The sequence below is a fragment of the Copadichromis virginalis genome, linkage group LG16 (assembly GCF_057382275.1).
Source record: "Copadichromis virginalis isolate Kocher_CV1m ecotype Utaka linkage group LG16, C_Virginalis_male_GT1.1, whole genome shotgun sequence".
NCBI classification, from domain to species: domain Eukaryota; kingdom Metazoa; phylum Chordata; class Actinopteri; order Cichliformes; family Cichlidae; genus Copadichromis; species Copadichromis virginalis.
This window is the reverse complement of record NC_140633.1, coordinates 8256603-8274185: the sequence shown is the minus strand read 5'-3', so window position 1 is coordinate 8274185 and position 17583 is coordinate 8256603. Positions and strand designations below refer to the sequence as shown.

At 41.1% G+C, this 17583-nt stretch overlaps 1 pseudogene; it reads left to right on the top strand.

The window, feature by feature from the left end:
* The first annotated feature begins 1777 nt into the window (after nt 1-1777).
* Nucleotides 1778-17211, top strand: LOC146690194 (C-type lectin domain family 4 member E-like; annotated as a pseudogene).
* The last annotated feature ends 372 nt before the right edge of the window (nt 17212-17583 follow it).

Here is a 17583-nt window from a genome sequence, read left to right as displayed (position 1 = left end):
CCACCTCACCTCTGCCCACCTCTCAATTTTAAATGCATGTAGACACTGAGTGTTCTCGGGAGGGGCCGTACTGACACCTGCTGCTCTCTGGCAGGAAGCACCATGCCCTCCCGTGTTTTAAATGTACTTTAGTACAACACGCAGGACCTAATAGGAGGTAGGTATGGGGTCTTCACACACCCCAGTTCTCTGTTAGTCATTGGGGCGGAGGGGCTGGGTGACGGTGTTGGCCGTCCGATTGGGATCTGGGATAAGGGGCCTCCCTGCTGCTGCAGGGCCGGCAGCTTGTCTCCACCCCAGGGGGAAAGGGTAACATCTCCTGGGTCTAGGTGGGATTCCTTCCTTTGGGGGTGAGGGTACCTGGACCTGGAGGCCTATCTCCCCTCACCATACTCCCTGCGTGTGACTGATGCCCTCAGAAGTTGGTGCGTTGGTGGTTCTTGGTGTCCGGGGCCGGGCACTCAGGTATGTACCGGCTCACTCCTGTTGGCTCTATGGCGGGGGCTGTCGCCTGTGGCTCCGTTGGGCCTCTTCCGGGGTGTGGGGGGCCCTCAGTCCTCCGGCCTCTGGGCCTGCGGTTCAGTTCACTCTGGCACAGCTGGCTGCTGGCAGAGTCCGTGTGCACGCCACTGCACCCCCCTCTGGCTTCTGCTCCGTGGCTGGTGGGTGACCCCTCATCTGGGGCTCTCCTCAGCTTTTCCCAGGAGGGTAGCACGGATGCCCCGATGGTCCTCCTTGGGCTCTCGCACTCTGGGCCCTCTGAATGTCTGAGGCCTGGATCTCCTCCATGCCTGCTTCATGCCCTGTAGGATGGGTCTATGGCTCCCTACACCCTCTAGCAGATCGTTACATGGAGAAACCTTTTTAATACAAGCGCGCTGATCCACACAGGTGTGCATGCAGGTGTTCACAGACACAAACTACACCTTTCTTGGTTGCTACCTCAAAGCACATTGTGCACTGTTGGTCCTGCGTGCTGCACAATATCAGTCAATATTTAGTATTTACTGTTCTTTTTGTTACTTAGATTAATGCGATGGTGCTGTGTTTATTATGTTGTTCTCTTTTTTTGCTTGTTTTCTCTTTTTTCCTTCTTTTTTTTCTCTCAACAGGTGTTCCAGGAGATTTTTCTCTTTTTAAGTGCCCTTTCTCACTGTCACTCTTCACCTCTGTTTTTCTTTCCCTTCATCTTTCCTTCTCCCTTTGCTATCCCCGGCCATGTCTGTCCCATCTGTAACAACTGAAAATGAAATAAAATAAAATAAATAATAACAACAAAGGTTGATCAAATGGACCAATACAGCAAGGCCGTGATGATCCATTTGGCAAAGTAAATCCATTGGGTATCTTTGTTGGCTTTCAGACATCAATTCTGACGGCTAAAAAACCAAACAGGACAGGCAAAAAAAAAAAAAGAGAAGTAAAATGAGCAGTGTTGTGTGTGTGTGGTGTGCGTGTGTGCAGCATTTTAGGTTTTTGTCTGTCTGTCTAACCTATACTACTGTACATTATTTCTTTTTAAAAACATTAAAAGTTCTTAACAAAACTATGGAAAAAAAGTTTCACTTCTGTTGTTTGACTTTTGACTTCTACCGTTTATACACAGTTTAAGAAAAGATCCAGTTTCAGTGGTGGCATAGCCACATAAACCACATATGAAATGTGTGACTTCCTCAGAGCTAAACAATGATTAGACTAAAATTGATGATACTTTCGCATTTCATGAGACCTGGCTGCAGAGCTCACTTCTCAGAAATAATCTACATTCTTCCATGCAATGGACGAAATATATGTGAATCTTGAATGTTTCAAACCAGCACCTTCAACAAATCACACAGGTAGGAAATAAGTGACCTGACACCCATAATGTGTCAGGTCAGAAAAATATTAATATACACTGTTTTAAACCTTTTTTTTTAAATTTTGTTAAATATATGCATATTTTGCTTTGTAACAGATTTTAACCTGAATTTCATAGTATTCCAGGGCAAGAGATTGGCTTTCACTATCTGCTTATTGTTTTGCTTTTGTAATCCAACTTGCTGTATTTGCTCAATCCAACATGAGAGTAGAATGAATTCTTAATTTCTGTGAAAGACAATTTCTTGTTGAAAAATATTATATATGCTTAATTTGTTACATTATTGTGAAATATAACTAAAGGCCATTCAGAAATTGTCACTCTTTTGCAATGTGAAGTATTTTATTACTGTGTGCTCAAATATGGGATTAAATATTAATTTTTAATATTTTAACTAGCCAGCAGTTAGACATTTTTTTTAAATGTCTCTGTTCCAAATTAGAGGTCCTTATTTATTTTGATGGCCTGGGTTCAAGTATGACCTGCTGCCCTTTTTTAAAAATAAGATGGTCACAGGCAGAGACGCCACTGCTGTCATGACACAAAAACTCTTCGCAATTCAAGTCTCTACCTGAAGTCAAGTTTTAGCACTCTCAGGCCTAAAACTGTACGAGATCAACAGGACCCTAAGAGCCTTCATCAGGAACTCATTGTGTTTGTGTGTGTTTGTTTGTGTGTGTATAAGGTCTTTGTCTGTAACCTATACTTGACTATTTTCCTTCTCTTGAAATGTTATTTTAAAAGTTATTAATAAAACTATTAAAAGAAGTTTGACTTCTGTAGCCTTTCACACAACTAAAGTTTATACAAAGCTTGAGAACAGGTCCAGTTTCAGTGGTGGCTGAGCTGCATAAACCACATATGAACTACATATGAAATGGGTGACTCCCTCAGAACTAAAAAGAATAGACTGAAACCAGTAATACTTTAACACTTCAGACAACCTGTGCTGCAGAGCTGAGCTCTTAGTGTTATGTGAAGGCTGTGTGCACGCAGGGGTAGGGATGGGTATCGAAAACCGGTTCTTGTTGAGAACCGGTTCCCACTGTTTCAATTCCTTGGAATCGTTTGCCACTTTTAAAAACGATTCCCTTATCGATTCCAGTCGCCCCGAATGACGTCATCACGTTGAGTAGCGTCTTTTACCCAGTAGGAAACACGGCGCCTGAGCGGCACAAACGCTCAAAAGTTTGGTTACACTTTATGAGAAAGGATGACAACAGGGCAACGTGCAATACTTGCAAAGTAGAGATTTCATCAAAGGGAGGAAACACTACGAATATGCAAAAGCATTTGCTCAAAAAACACGCGATTGCGTTCAACGAATGTCGTGTTTTTGATCCGCTCCGGACTAGTGAAGCTCAACCCAGCAGCAGCGGTAGCGTTTCCACGTCCTCTCCCGTTAATACTGCAGGTAACTAATCAATTAGCATTGCATATTATGTTAGCGCGATTTACCTTATTACAAAACCTGCTATTACTGTGCGTTGCATTTAGATAACCATGATGAGAGAGACAGAGTCTGGCTGGCTCAGATGCTGGCAGTTCTCGCTGCAGTCTACCGGTAGCGTCTCCTTTCAGGCCAGGATAGACGAATGTCACCGAGCAGTGTCTAAGTTTGTGGTCAAAGCAGATGCCCCGATTTCACTTTGGTAAGTGAATGTGTTTAATTGTAGGCAGGACATTACTGGATATTCTTGTGTAATTGCTACAGAATAATTTATGTTAAACTTTGTTATTGCTACAGGAGAATATTTATTTTATTATTTTACATATACATTTTTTTTCCTGGGGACCCTGTGACACCCCATTGAAGAGCCGTAGGCTGTGGCTCTCTTAAGATCTCACTGGTAAAAATTGAAAATCTGGAGTCGAAACTAAATAAAAATAACAACTAATGGAAATGGCGAAAAGTTTAAAACCCTGGTGCAGAGATTGGCAAATCTGACCAGGAAACGTTATAAAATGGATTGTCAGGATAGTCAGCGTTAAAGCCACTTTTGACAGTCCATACTAGGATGGCATTGGACATCTTCGGGGCAGAAAAGGGTTGGTGTGACCAAGGTGTGGTTTGGCTTGTTGTATGTACATTTCAAAATGTTACAGCTCTGGATGGACCAGTTACCAGATATGATGTCACTAACCTTCTCTTTTAAGTGTCTAGCTCCAATGAATTGACACATGGGAGTGTGTCAAAAAGGGGGAGTTGAGTCCGAACATCAAACAATGGTGTTATGAACATTTTATGACTTTATTTGTGTGTTTAATAATTTAGCTATGGTAAAACTTAAGCTTATAATGTGGTAGACTTAGAAATGGTTCATTAATTTTTGATTTCTTTTACACACACATAGATTATGATTAGAATAGGTCCTGAACATAATATTTTAAACCAAATTTGAATCATTAGAAGAACAATGGATAACAATATTAGATTATCAAGGCTAGGGAGAGAGGTGTTTTGGTTTTCTGTCTCTTGCAGAGAAAAGAACAGACACCAGACGGGGACCCGGAGATGTGAGGACCCTTCACAGTAGGGACAGATGTAGGGACTGCCGAGACAGCAACTGGGGTCAAGTGTCATGACGTTTGGGCTCCTGGAGAAGATGGATCCCACAAACACAGCAATAACCATGAAGGGGTTGGCGAAAACCAGGAACACCAGACCAACGAGGTTCGAGAGGCTCTTGGCAAAAAGGGGGACACGCCGGTGACCCCAAAATACACAGATCCTTGTTTGAAATCGGGGCAGAATAATCCCCAGAACTGTGCAATGACTAAAGGGTGGTCTAACCCCGGAGGTCGAAGAAAGAAGCTGAGAATCACCCAACTGGAAGACACTGGTAGCTGCAGCAATAAAAATAAAGGTTAAAAGCTCCTTAGACAGAGGTTCTAGTCTAAGTACATTTGAAAGGTATAAGGGGGCATTAAAATGGGAGTGGAAAACTGGAGCACCAAAATAAAGCTGTGGGAAAATTGGGAATGATGGGAGTGTCATCTGTAACTGCTGTTATGGTTGTAAATCTAACTTTGCTTGCATCTGAACTGCGTGAACACAGAGGTCATCCCACATATGGTCCACCCGTTAAAGGGGGACAGAGGGCCTCAGGATCAAGAAAACCTGGACCTTGCGACCCTGGAGTGCATGTTGTAAGTGATCTCTTTCAGAGATCAAAAGGGGGAATTATTAAATTATTCTGTTATTTTATGTTATCTTATATATGTAATCAAAGTAGTTGAATTAGAATACTGCTGTAGATCACATTATACCCTTTAATATAGAGTGTGTGAGCTGTATGTAGTTTAGTTCTCATTATACTTTTGAGTTAACAGAACATAGTCACATATTAGTTCATTAGATAAAGGTGCATCACTCTGTATCCTTGATCTGCTGGGAATGTGTTACACTGTTTTCTTGACATGCTTAATTGTTGAATCATGAAGAGAAGGTTGTAAGCAGGAGACTCTGTGTCTAAAGACAGGGGAGATAGATAGACCACATTCCACACCCCCACCTTACAGAAAGCAGAGAAACAACTGCCGAGGTCATAACTTAGGCGCTGTAACAGAGAAAAAATGTGATGTTTTGGCTTTTACGACTAGCTGGGGGCCACTAGAGACTATAAAAAGCTGAGCAACCCGTCACCATTTAGAGACATGTGCCTGACCCTCTGGTAGCATCTCTCCCGTCCGGACGTTGTAATGCTCTTATTGTTGAATTGTATGGAAATAAATGATTGTTGATTGAGCATTGATACACCGAGTATTGTCCTTCCTTCAGCCCAAAGATTCAAAGAACTGCGTGTTTTCAACAAAGGCCATGTTACTCCTAAATTTCTATCTTGTTCAAAGAGAAGATATAAAACACAGTTCTAAGCTAATCGACTTTAGTGTTCTCCTTTAAAAAAAAAAAAAGAATCGATAAGAGAATCGATAAGGAATCGAATCGTTAAACAGAATCGAAAATGGAATCGGAATCGTTAAAATCTTATCAATACCCATCCCTACGCAGGGGTGGTGATATGAAGGACCCAAAATGCAGACTCACGGAAATCAAAGGTGAATTTAAATACAGCTTTAATGCTGAACTCCAAAAAAGTAACAAAACTGAGACTCCAAGATAAACTTTACACAGACAGAACACACAGCAAACTAAACGGTAGATCGCGACACTGACAAACTGAAACACAGGGCTTAAATACACAGAGGGAGCAATCAGGGAATGGGCAACAGGAGGGAGACACAGCTGGGGCAAATCAGGCCTAACGAGACAAAGGAGAAGCAAAACCAAACACATTAACATGAGACATGGACTTTCAAAGTAAAACAGGAAACCCAAAACACAGACTGAACAAAAGACACAGACTCACATGCAAGCACTACTACAGAGGGAACAGAGACGTGGGACCAGGACAGACACAGACACTGACTGGATGTGGGGATACAGCAGACAGGGGAGACAGCAACTAAGGAACACAGACAGAAAACCAGAACACTAAAACTCTAACCAACCCCACCCAGAGAACCTAAACTAAGAATGATCCTAAAACCCATAAAGCAAAGCTAGAATATAATGAAATAACAAAATCAAAGAACCAAAAACACAAAACACTGGGTCAACGACCCAGGGACCCTAACAGTTAGAAATAATCCATCCATCCTTGCATGCAATGTACTAAATATACATCAAGGTCAAATGTTTTAAGCAACAAATCAACACAGGAAAGGAAGAAGTAACACACATAGGAAAATAGGTATTTTAACGTCTGTTATTACTGTGTACATTTTATTGGATTCCCTGTTTTCCTTTCTTTGTTTTTTCAGGTCCAAGGAGCTCTAAGAGAAGTTTTTATCTGGGCGTTATTCTCTCTCTGAGCTTGCTGAGTGTTTTCCTTCTGGCTGGACTGATCACTCTCGGTTTCTTCTGTGAGTTGCATGTTTTTCATCAATACTTGCTCCACTGACCAGCAGCCACCATCAGCCACAGTAAAAAGGCAAATATTCAATTCAGTTCAATACAATTCAATTCAGTTGTCACTTCTACTAAAAGTTGACAAACAAGAGTAACTACACCAAGATGATGAGAGCATAGCAACAGTGGCTCCTTATTCTCATACACTAGCATAAAACTGATGTACATATTTAACATGTTGTTAGAGTTGATTCTTTTGAGATTGTCATTTGTGCAAAGTCACATGACCATTGCTTCTATGTGTCCTAATATGGTTGTCATTGTGCAGAAGGAGCTAGATGATTAGAAGATTTATTTTCAGCTTTGGTAATTTTTTATGGCAAGCATAGCCAGCTACAAGTTCCTGTTTTAGCAGGACTTCTGCTTTTTACAGTTTTTTGTACATGTTGGCACACACACACACGCACGCACGCAGACACACACACACACGCGCGACCGTGGTTCAGGGGGATTGGGAAGCTCATCTGTAATCGGAAGGTTGCCGGTTCGATCCCCAGCTCTCTCTGTCCTGGTTGTTGTGTCCTTGGGCAAGACACTTTACCCTACCGCCTACTGGTGTTGGCCAGAGGGGCGATATGGCAGCCTCGCTTCTGTCAGTCTGCCCCAGGGCAGCTGTGGCTACACCTGTAGCTGCCTCCACCAGTGTGTGAATGTGAGAGTGAATGAATAGTGGAATTGTAAAGCGCTTTGATGAGATGAGATAGCCTTTATTTGTCAGTTGCAGTTGGCCACAATCGAGATGACAGACCTTGCTGACCGTACATACAATACACAAACATCACATTGGGGAGACAGGTCAGGTTAGGTAGCAAGGGAAAAAAACATTGAAATGTGTAACACAGAAGGATAATCCAGGAATGCACAGATATCAATACACCATAACACAATAAAACACAGACAAGCAACATGGGAGAGTATTCCAGTGTGTACAGCTGATCTGGGTCCGCTGCAATCTTCGATTGTACCTCCAGCTGATCCGGTGTCCACATCGGATGTGAGGTAAGCATGGGAGGAGGCGTTGGATTCGGCGGAGGGAGGATGATAGTGAGGGCGTATTAGTATCAGTGTACATGTTTCGTGCATGTGCATGTTTGTGTGTGTATCCCGTGTTCAGCTGAGAGAAAGTGTCACCACGCCTGGTTAAGCGAAGGTCAACAGTCTCCAATGGACCCAGGTGGCCTTGAAGGAGGTACAAAGAGTTCTGACAACAATCCTGTTATCATGGGAAGAATTTGTTGTTGCAGTCAACTTCGACCTTGGCAGGCCTTCAGCTGGCGCCAGTGGGATAGCCGCACGAGTGAAGATGGTGAATTTTTATGTTTAGTGTGAACAACTGCATCCAACTTTTACAGTTTGTCTAATGTCCATCACTGGTCACCAGTGTTGGTCAAGTTACTTGAAAAAAGTAATCTTCCCCAAAAAAGTAATCCCGTTACTTTACTGATTACTTATTTTCAAAAGTAATTAATTACTTAATTACTTAGTTACTTTTTAAAAAACACGATTTACAACCTGAATAGGTGATAAAGTGATAGAGCTTTCAGCCCAATTCTACTTTTTCTGCATAAATCATCATACAAAATGTAATCAAATGGAAAAGTCTCTTTTTTTTACTTGTTTTATCAGTTTTAATCTTTTAACTTTATGCATCAAGCAAAAATGTAATTATATGCAACATTCTCTGACTTGAATAAATTAGTATAACATTTAAACCTATTTTCTGCACATTCCAGCACATAAAATAAAATATTTTTTTTGTTTACACTCACTCTTTCAAATAGATGCAAGTAAAACACAGCAGAAAATAAATAAAGTCAAAGACTCAGCGGTCCTGTTGCTCTATTTTCACCTGTAAAGCAGGACTACGGTAGGCGGAGGTTTACCCTGGTGCAGGTGTGCTGCGGTCAGTTGAAGAATCCGCGAGTTTCTCTGTGAGTTTCCCATTATGTCGTTGCGCACTCGGTGCTTGCTTGGAAGTTTAGGGGTTTTTTTCGCTGTAAAAAGAAGTTTTCTTCCCACGCACAACGGACGCTAATGTTTTTGTCACTTTTTATGGAATCAAACTCAAAGTAAGGTCAGTACTTCCCACAATCGATATGTGATCCATTGTTGATCTGCACACAGCTGTTGTCACTAACGGCGCACTGGCTTACATCACTGTCATGAGACATTCTCGCAAAAAAATCACGGTTTTAGTAACGCAATTCAAAGTATTATTTACAAAAATGCAACAGAAATATCTACACGTGGAAAGCTGATACTCCCACAGCGTTCCTACGGGAAAGTAACAGTAATCTAATTACCGATTTTGCAATAGCAATCCCTTACTTTACTCGTTACTTGAAAAAAGTAATCAGATTACAGTAACGCGTTACTTGTAACGCGTTACTGCCCATCTCTGCTGGTCACCAATTATCTCAATTCCCGTTGTTCTTCTACAATATGTTATCCATATTGCAGAGCCATGAGCTTCTCCAAGATCCTATCCATATTGCGTTCAAAACACAGTCTGAGTACTCACAGCCCTGCCAATCGTCTATCATGTCGGCCAGCCTTATGGGATTTTGTTCTTGTTCTTCGATAAGCCAGGTCCAAGCCAGCTCCAATCAGCCTGAACTCTGTTATTGTGGTTCCAAATTGGTACACGTCGTTCAATGTCCTCCGTCGAGAGTGTTACCAGACACACAACGCAACCGACCATCGAGTATCCAGCAGCAAACGTCTCTGCAGGACAATCGGGTTCTCCCAAGCCTACAGTAGCGTTTTTTGATACAGGCGACACGGGCGGTTGCCCGGGGCGGCATCACGGGCATCGGCAAAAAAAATAAAAAATTGCTCGTACTCATGCTGCCCCAACATCAGCCAGCGCATATTGGGAATGGCATAGGCACCGATCGGTTTTCTATCGCCCATTTACTGGGAGTAAGGGCGCCCTCCGTTTGCGAGGTGCGCCTGCTGCTTGCGGGACAGGGAGGAGAGGGCGGGGCGGCGGGGGATTCTCTGACCAGCTGGAGCAGCATCTAATAACCAACTCGCAAAATAAAACAAAATAAAAAACAAAACAACAAACACAAAAACACTAGACATCATGATACAGACTTATAATTTGCACCGATGTTTTTTAGAAATTCTATACGCGAAAAGTGAGCGCGAGAGCCCTCGGTGAGCCTGCTCGCTGCTGAAGTCAAAGTAAACTTTATTGTCATCTACGCTACAGTCCAGTATATAGAGAGACGAGACGACGAGGCTCCAGTTACAGCAGTGCAAGTAAACAAGCAATATATATAAGAAGAGTAAGAAAATAAATATACAGATTAGAACTCGGGGTAAAGCGATCAATAACAATTTAAAATTTATAATTTACACTTTGATGATTTAAAGTCTCCCACATACAGGGGAGGGGCCGGCTGCTTCCAAATAGAGCACATTTCATTCATAATGTTGTAAATCCAAGCCCATTATGTATTCATGATTTGAATCCTGGGTTGTGTGAAATCCCAGAAATGCACCTTAGACAAAGTGAGTCTGTGAACTAAGGTGTAGGTCTGTTAGGTTATGTTGTGGTGATCCTCGAGTTGGGGGATTTGTGTTCATACTGGAATGCAAAATTAAAACCAGGCGCCAAACAGGCTAGGACCGCCACTGGCGCTATATAAATGCAATCCATTATTGTTGTCAATAAAAAGAGGCAAAGAGGGAAGTCAGGTTTGTGCTCTACTGGACACTGCCCTTGCTGGCAAGTAAAACCGATTGAGCTCTGAGTTATCATATTATATTACATAAAGCGCCTTGAGGCAACTTTTGTTGTGATTTGGTGGTTTATAAATAAAATTGAATTGAATTGAACTGAATTGAGTGTCTTGCTTGGTTCACAGTAACAGTTCTCTAAGACAGCGAGGTCTGTGAGTTTAGACCTTACACATGTTTCATTACCAACTGGCAAATTTTAAATATATTTTTAAAATAAAATGAATCTAAATCTCAAAATGAAACTTAAATTTTTGTGTGTCAAAAAAATGAATGTTATTTCTCTTCATTTCAGACCAAAACTGCGTATATGATTCCGCTAAACAGCTGTCGGAAATGAATAACCAACTTTCCTCCATGGGTGAGGAGAGAGACTTTCTGAATGCAAATCTCTCTACTGTGAGTAACAATCTTTCTTCGATCACTGTGGAGAGACACCTTCTGAATACGAAACTCTCAGCTATGAGTAGTCAACTTTCTTCGATGATCAAGGAGAGAGACCTGCTGACTGAAAAGACCAAAGAGCTGAAAAGGCTGCTCTGTTTGTCCAATCAGAGTGAGTCCTTGTGTGAGCTGTTGCGTGTTTTACTCAGAAATTCAATAATTCAGTTTTAAAAAAACGTTATCATAGGAATAATGATTTATGTTTTCAGTATTCTTTAATCTTTGCTATTCAATATAAAGCTGCATTGTAGAAGTGCTCATCACAAATTCACATTTACAAGAAAAATCAGATTGATACAATAAGGATAAAATATATTCCTTCCACAAACACATGAAGATGTTAGATCCAGTTATCCTATAGTTTCTGATTCTAGCTAGCTCTAGCAGGCCTACATTAGGATAACAATCCCGCTGTCCTCTGCACTGAAAAAAAGGGATTGGCCAACTCTTGGATTTACGTAAGCATCTTGCGTGTATTTAACATAAGTGCCTCATGCTTTAAAGTTAAGTGTAACTATATAGTGTAGAACAGGGGTGCCCAATCCCGGTCCTCGAGAGCTACCGTCCTGCAGCTTTTAGATGCATCCCTACTCCAACACAGCTGAATCAAATGAATGGCTTGTTATCAGGCCTTTGCCAAACACGATGGCATGCTGAAGAGGTAATCAAACCATTTGATTCAGCTGTGTTGGAGTAGGGATGCATCTAAAAGCTGCAGGACGGTAGCTCTCGAGGACCGGGATTGGGCACCCCTGGTGTAGAAACTACATGATATGCAGAGAGGCTAGATTAAATTGTTCATATCATGTTCGAGTGAAGTAAGTCAATAACTTTCAGTCCCGTATGCTTTGGATCGTGGTTTCAGGAAGGCATCCATCTCAGTCAAATCGAGTTGCCTCCACTACTTTTTTTGGTATACTGAAAAAAGTAAATTGGGTGTTTGTTACCTTAAAAAAGTCTAACTTGTAATTTAAACACAATCATTTCATGCTTCTATGAACGTAATTAAATCATGAAGGATCTGTACGAAATTCAACAACTTAATTTGTCCTTGTTGAGATGACATGATACAATCTAGTAAGAGTGGTTAGTTGCTAAACTCATGAAATTCACAAGATTGCACGAGATATCAAACTGTAGGAAAATCACAAAACGTACAAAAAAATTCTGCATCAAGCCTTGAAATCATAGCTTTCCTACTTTTGTTAAGGCTGGATTGGTGGCATGGTGGTTGGTGCTGTTGCTTCACAGTAAGAAGATCTGGGGTTCAAATCCACAATCTGGCTAGTTTGCACTGGGTTCTCTCTGGGTATTCTGGTTTCTTCCCACAGTTAAAAGTCGTGCAGTTGTGTGCAACCAATGTCCACTATTGAATCAAGTAAATCCAACATGGCCTTTTTTCAGTGTGATGATGCAACTAACTAACAACCCTGATAATTAAGTACAGTTAAAAGCTACACTCATTAACGGCAGCTCTCCTCTGTCAGGTCCTTTGTCTTGATAAAATGGCTATTTTATTACTTAGGTGGCCAGGAAAATGGGCCCCAGGAATTTGTTAATGTAAAATTTTTGTTTTTGTAATTTCTTCCAGATAAAACATGCCCTGCAGGATGGAGCAGATTCAGTTGTAGCTGCTATCTCCTCTCTGAAAGGTCTGCTTCCTGGGATGCAGCCAGAAAGGACTGCAGAGACAGAGGAGCAGATCTGGTGGTTATTGACAGCCCAGAGGATCAGGTACAGTGTTTATGTATGTGTGTGTTATTGTGTTTGTAAATGAATATGGAAATTTAAACTCATAATTTTGTATGTAAATGACTCTTCCCATGCTGAACAAAAATATGAAAAAAATGAAGCTAAGAATTGGATTAAAACCTCAAAGGACTGTTAGAATCGTAAAGTTTCCAGATGACATGACATCAGACTCATCAAGGATGGTGATGAGCCTGCATGCAGATATGTGGTTAAATACATGCAAGCGTGTTCAACCACATGCCTGTATGCATAGGTTGTTCTTACTGTGCTGCAGTCAGAAAAAATATGCACAAAACTGTAAAGAAGACAGTGGACTTCAAGAGGAGCCCTTCCCCATTATTTCCCTCACCTTACTCAACAGCACTAGCTGTGTCCAAATTCAGAGGCTGCATCCTCCTGAGGCTGCATTTGTAGGCAGCGACGAAGGCTGTCTAAATTCGTAGACTCCTCCAAATGCGTCCTTCATATCCCCAGATTTGAAGGATTGGTCGGGTGCATCCTTCGTGGCCCAACCTATCCCACAATTCATAGTGCAGCCCAGCCAATTCCACTTTCCAACAATGACGGCAGCTACTTAGTTTTAATATTACTCTCATTGTTAGGTCTGCACTCGCAGGCCCCCGCTGGTTCAGAGACATATCCACGGTGAACAAAGCAAGACAGAGCTCGATCCATTTTAACTTGCAAGGGGAGCCCGGTCGGAATCTCAGAGCAGCAAGCTCTGCAACCGCACTCAGTTGACTCCAAAAAAACAGTGTCCCCTTGCCACCTTTTATTCAGTGACAAACAGTTACCCAAACACCCATTGTACAACCTTGTGGTGTGTCATGAAAGTTAAATGCACTGTGTGTGTGTGTGTTCCTTCTTTTTTTTTTGGACCCTACACCACCGGGCAGAACGTGTTCCCTCTAAGCCTGAAGGAAAAAAGAAGGAACACACACATGTAAAGGAAGCACTCAAAATGTGCGGCTATCCTAAATGGGCGTTCTTAAAGTCAGCAAAGAGGCACAGAAAAGAAGACCAGACACCAGCGAGGGAGGATAAGAAGGACAGACGCAACAACATTGTCATCCCCTATGTAGCTGGTGTATCAGAAAAACTCAGGAGAGTTTTCTCCAAGCATGACATCCCAGTGCATTTCAGACCCAGCAACACGCTCAGACAAAAACTAGTTCACCCGAAAGACAAAACTCCAAAACACAAACTTAACAATGTGATGTATGCTGTACAGTGCAGCGAGGAATGCCCAGACCTCTACATTGGAGAGACCAAACAGCCACTTCACAAGTGCATGGCACAACACAGAAGAGCCACCTCCACAGGACAAGACTCAGCAGTCCATCTGCATCTTAAGGATAAAGCACACTCTTTCGAGGATGCCAATGTTCACATTTTGGACAGAGAGATGGTTTGAAAGAGGAGTAAAAGAAGCCATCTATGTCCACTGTGAGCGACCATCTTTGAACAGAGGCGGTGGTTTACGACACCAACTGTCTGCCATCTATAATCCAGTTTTGAGTTCCCTCCCCAGGCCCCTTAACGCCCACTCACATCCTGGGCCATCTGACCTCAGGAATTCGCATGATAAGGTGGGGCCAGGTTTCACAATGAACACACCCGAAACTCTGGCTGATTGGGACCCACACACAGTTTCACACCTTGGCTCAGGCGATTAGAGGATCATCAGGGGGTCCTTTGGTCCCTCTGTGGGGGGATACTCCCACTAGGTTTAAATCTGGGACTCCCCACCATTTGACCTTAGAACTGAAGAAGCTTCTCGGATGAGAGTTGAAACGTCTTCAAGTAACTTAAAGAAGTCCAGACGTTTTTCTTTGCAAGCTCCTTTGACTAAAGGGCAGGAAGTAAACATTCCTTACCAAATAAGGAAACCCAGGACCTTACACGCAGTGTGCCTGCAGTTAAACACTATAGCAAATAGCATCCCTCACCATCCTAGATGTGTAGGGGAACATGCAGTTCAAGACAATGTTTACAAATTTAAGTACAACAATGACAACTTTTTATAAAACTCCTCCTAACACTCATTACTTTTTCTAGGTCATAAAATAAACTTTTAAGACTCCCGGCACATCGTTTTTAAACTCCCCGTGGTCTTTTGCTACTCAGGTTGAACAAGATATATAAGTCACTTAGATAACTTGAAAATGTTATTGTTTGGCTTCTTCAGTGTTTTATTTGTTCAATAGTTGACCTTAATTTTACAGAGAATGTGATGATTTCATGGATATTTAAAGTAAGCACTGAGAGAAATTTAGTAATGCCAACATATTAAAAGAACAATATTTGTCTCTTACATATAATACATTTATATATACAGTGTCAAAAGAACCTGTCTTTGAGGGAAGATTTAAGGTGACAGGAAATATAAATAAATGCAGCTTGAATCTTTACTGAAGCTCAGTATTTGAAACAGAGTTCATTCACTGCTGTGATAACTAATAATGATTGAAATAATAACTTTAATATTGGCCATATTATATTTACATTACCAAAGTAAGATGACTTTAGTCTCATGAACAACATTAGGTGATTGTTATTTACTAGAGCACATTTCATTTATAATGATGTAAATCCAAGCCCATTATGTATTCATGATCTGAATCCTGGGTTGTGTGAAATCCCAGAAATACACCTTAGACAAAGTGAATCTCTGAACTAAGGTGTCGGTCTATTAGGTTATGTTGTGGTGATCCTCGAGTTGGGGGATTTGTGTTCATACTGGAGTGCAAAATTAAAACCAGTGGAAGATGGACAAGAAAAATTCAAAGCCATCAGGTCCTCAGTTTAGAAAAAAGAGAAAAGAAGAGGAAGAGAAATGAGCAGATGTGTCACTGGATAATGGCAGGTCATCCTGAAACAATCAGAATCAGAATACTTTATTAATCCCTAAGGAAATAATGTGGATTACAGTTGCTCCAAAAAGAAATGGTAAAAATAGTAACAGTAACAGACTAAACTCCAAACAATACATTATGTTACAGATTTTAATATTAATTAGTCATTGTCAATTGTTGATTTGTCCTGTTCTATGACGAATTATGATGGCTGTTTGGTAGCTGTTTGCATACTATGTATACTCTCTCTCTCTCTTCATATGTGTGTGTGTGTGTGTGTGTGTGTGTGTGTGTGTGTGTGTGTGTGTGTGTGTGTGTGTGTGTGTGTGTGTGTGTGTTTCTCTGGTGAAATTCAGTATGGTTCCGACAACAGTTTTATGTTAATGTACAATCCTTAATATGTTTTATGTGTGTGTGTGTTCCTCAGAACAGAGGAACTGAAACACTGGAACATGACAAATACACAGCAAGTAGAAAGTACGACATGACAGACAGCAAAGAAAAACACAGGGCGTATACACAGGGGAGTAATCAGGGAATGGGAAACAGGAGGGAGACACAGCTGGGAGAGATTAGGGCTAACGAGACATGAGGAGGTAAAACTGAATACACTGACATAGGACTGGGACTATCAAAATAAAATCGGAAACAAGAAACAAATCACAAAGACGCAAACTTGTCATTGAACTAAACCTACAATATTAATAAAAACAGCACAACTAAAGAATCGGAACATAAATCATAATATAGAAAAATACCAAAACACAAGAAACTGAAAATGCTGGGTCAAAAAGACCCAGAACTGTGACATTTATAAAAGTGGGATAAACTGCATAGACTAAAATTGTCATTTTAAACTATAATAAAATAGGTTTTTTTGTGTGTTAAACAGACTGCCGTCTCAAATATTGCCACAGCAGCAGCTTGGATTGGTTTGAATGATAAAGAACAGGAGGGAACATGGAAATGGGTAGATGGAACTCCACTGACTCTGATGTAAGTTTTCAGCTTGGTTCATTTTTTACTTAACTTTCCAAAAGATATTTGTTAAATCTATAGATCATGCAGCTGTATCCACAGTGGTTAGCTTACATGCCAGTGGGTTAAGCCAAACTGCAAGGCCAAAAGCTTAAAGATGTGTGATGTAAGATGACTTGTTTTGGCCACATTGGGGGAAAACAAGATACTCAAGACATGATATCCATGCAGGTTTGACTGTGTTTGACTAACTGTATACGTTGTGTAGGCTTCTTTAACAACCACCATGCCATGACTATCTAAAATATTCCAATCATAATTTACAGTGTGCTTATAAAAGCTGCTGATGGAAAAGTTAGCTTACTTAGGAGCTTTGACACACCCACAACAAATGTCAAAACGTTTTCTTACTAATAATAGTATAATGTCATCACAGACCTGCTGGGAACTGGGCAGAAGATCAACCTGATAATGGTGGCGGAAGTTCATATTGGGGTGAAGAGGACTGTGTTCATGTCAGAACTGATACGAAGAAGACTTGGAATGATCGCTCGTGTTCAACTTCTTATAAGTGGATCTGTGAAAAAAACCCGTAAAACCTCTGTGCAGTTTCTTAAAGATGATCTAATTATAATTGCTTTGCAGTTTTAGCTTTAAATTGTAACATGGTAGTTTGTTCTATCAGGATGAGGTAATTTTTTTATGTCCATGAAGACTGAGGAAAAGTATTATCAAATGCCTGGAAAGCAAAAAATATGAGTGCTTAAAGTGGTTATTATTATTTTAATGTTTAAGTCATAACTTAGGAAAAGAGAAGTGTGGTGGTCAGAGAATCTGATTACACTTACAGTGTGATGTCTGCCATATTGAAGCAACAGTTTCCAGAAGATAAACTCCTACTGCAGGTCATGTAAATGAGAACCATCAATGATTAACGTAACTTCAATACTATAGTTGAAGGGTTGTTTAGAATT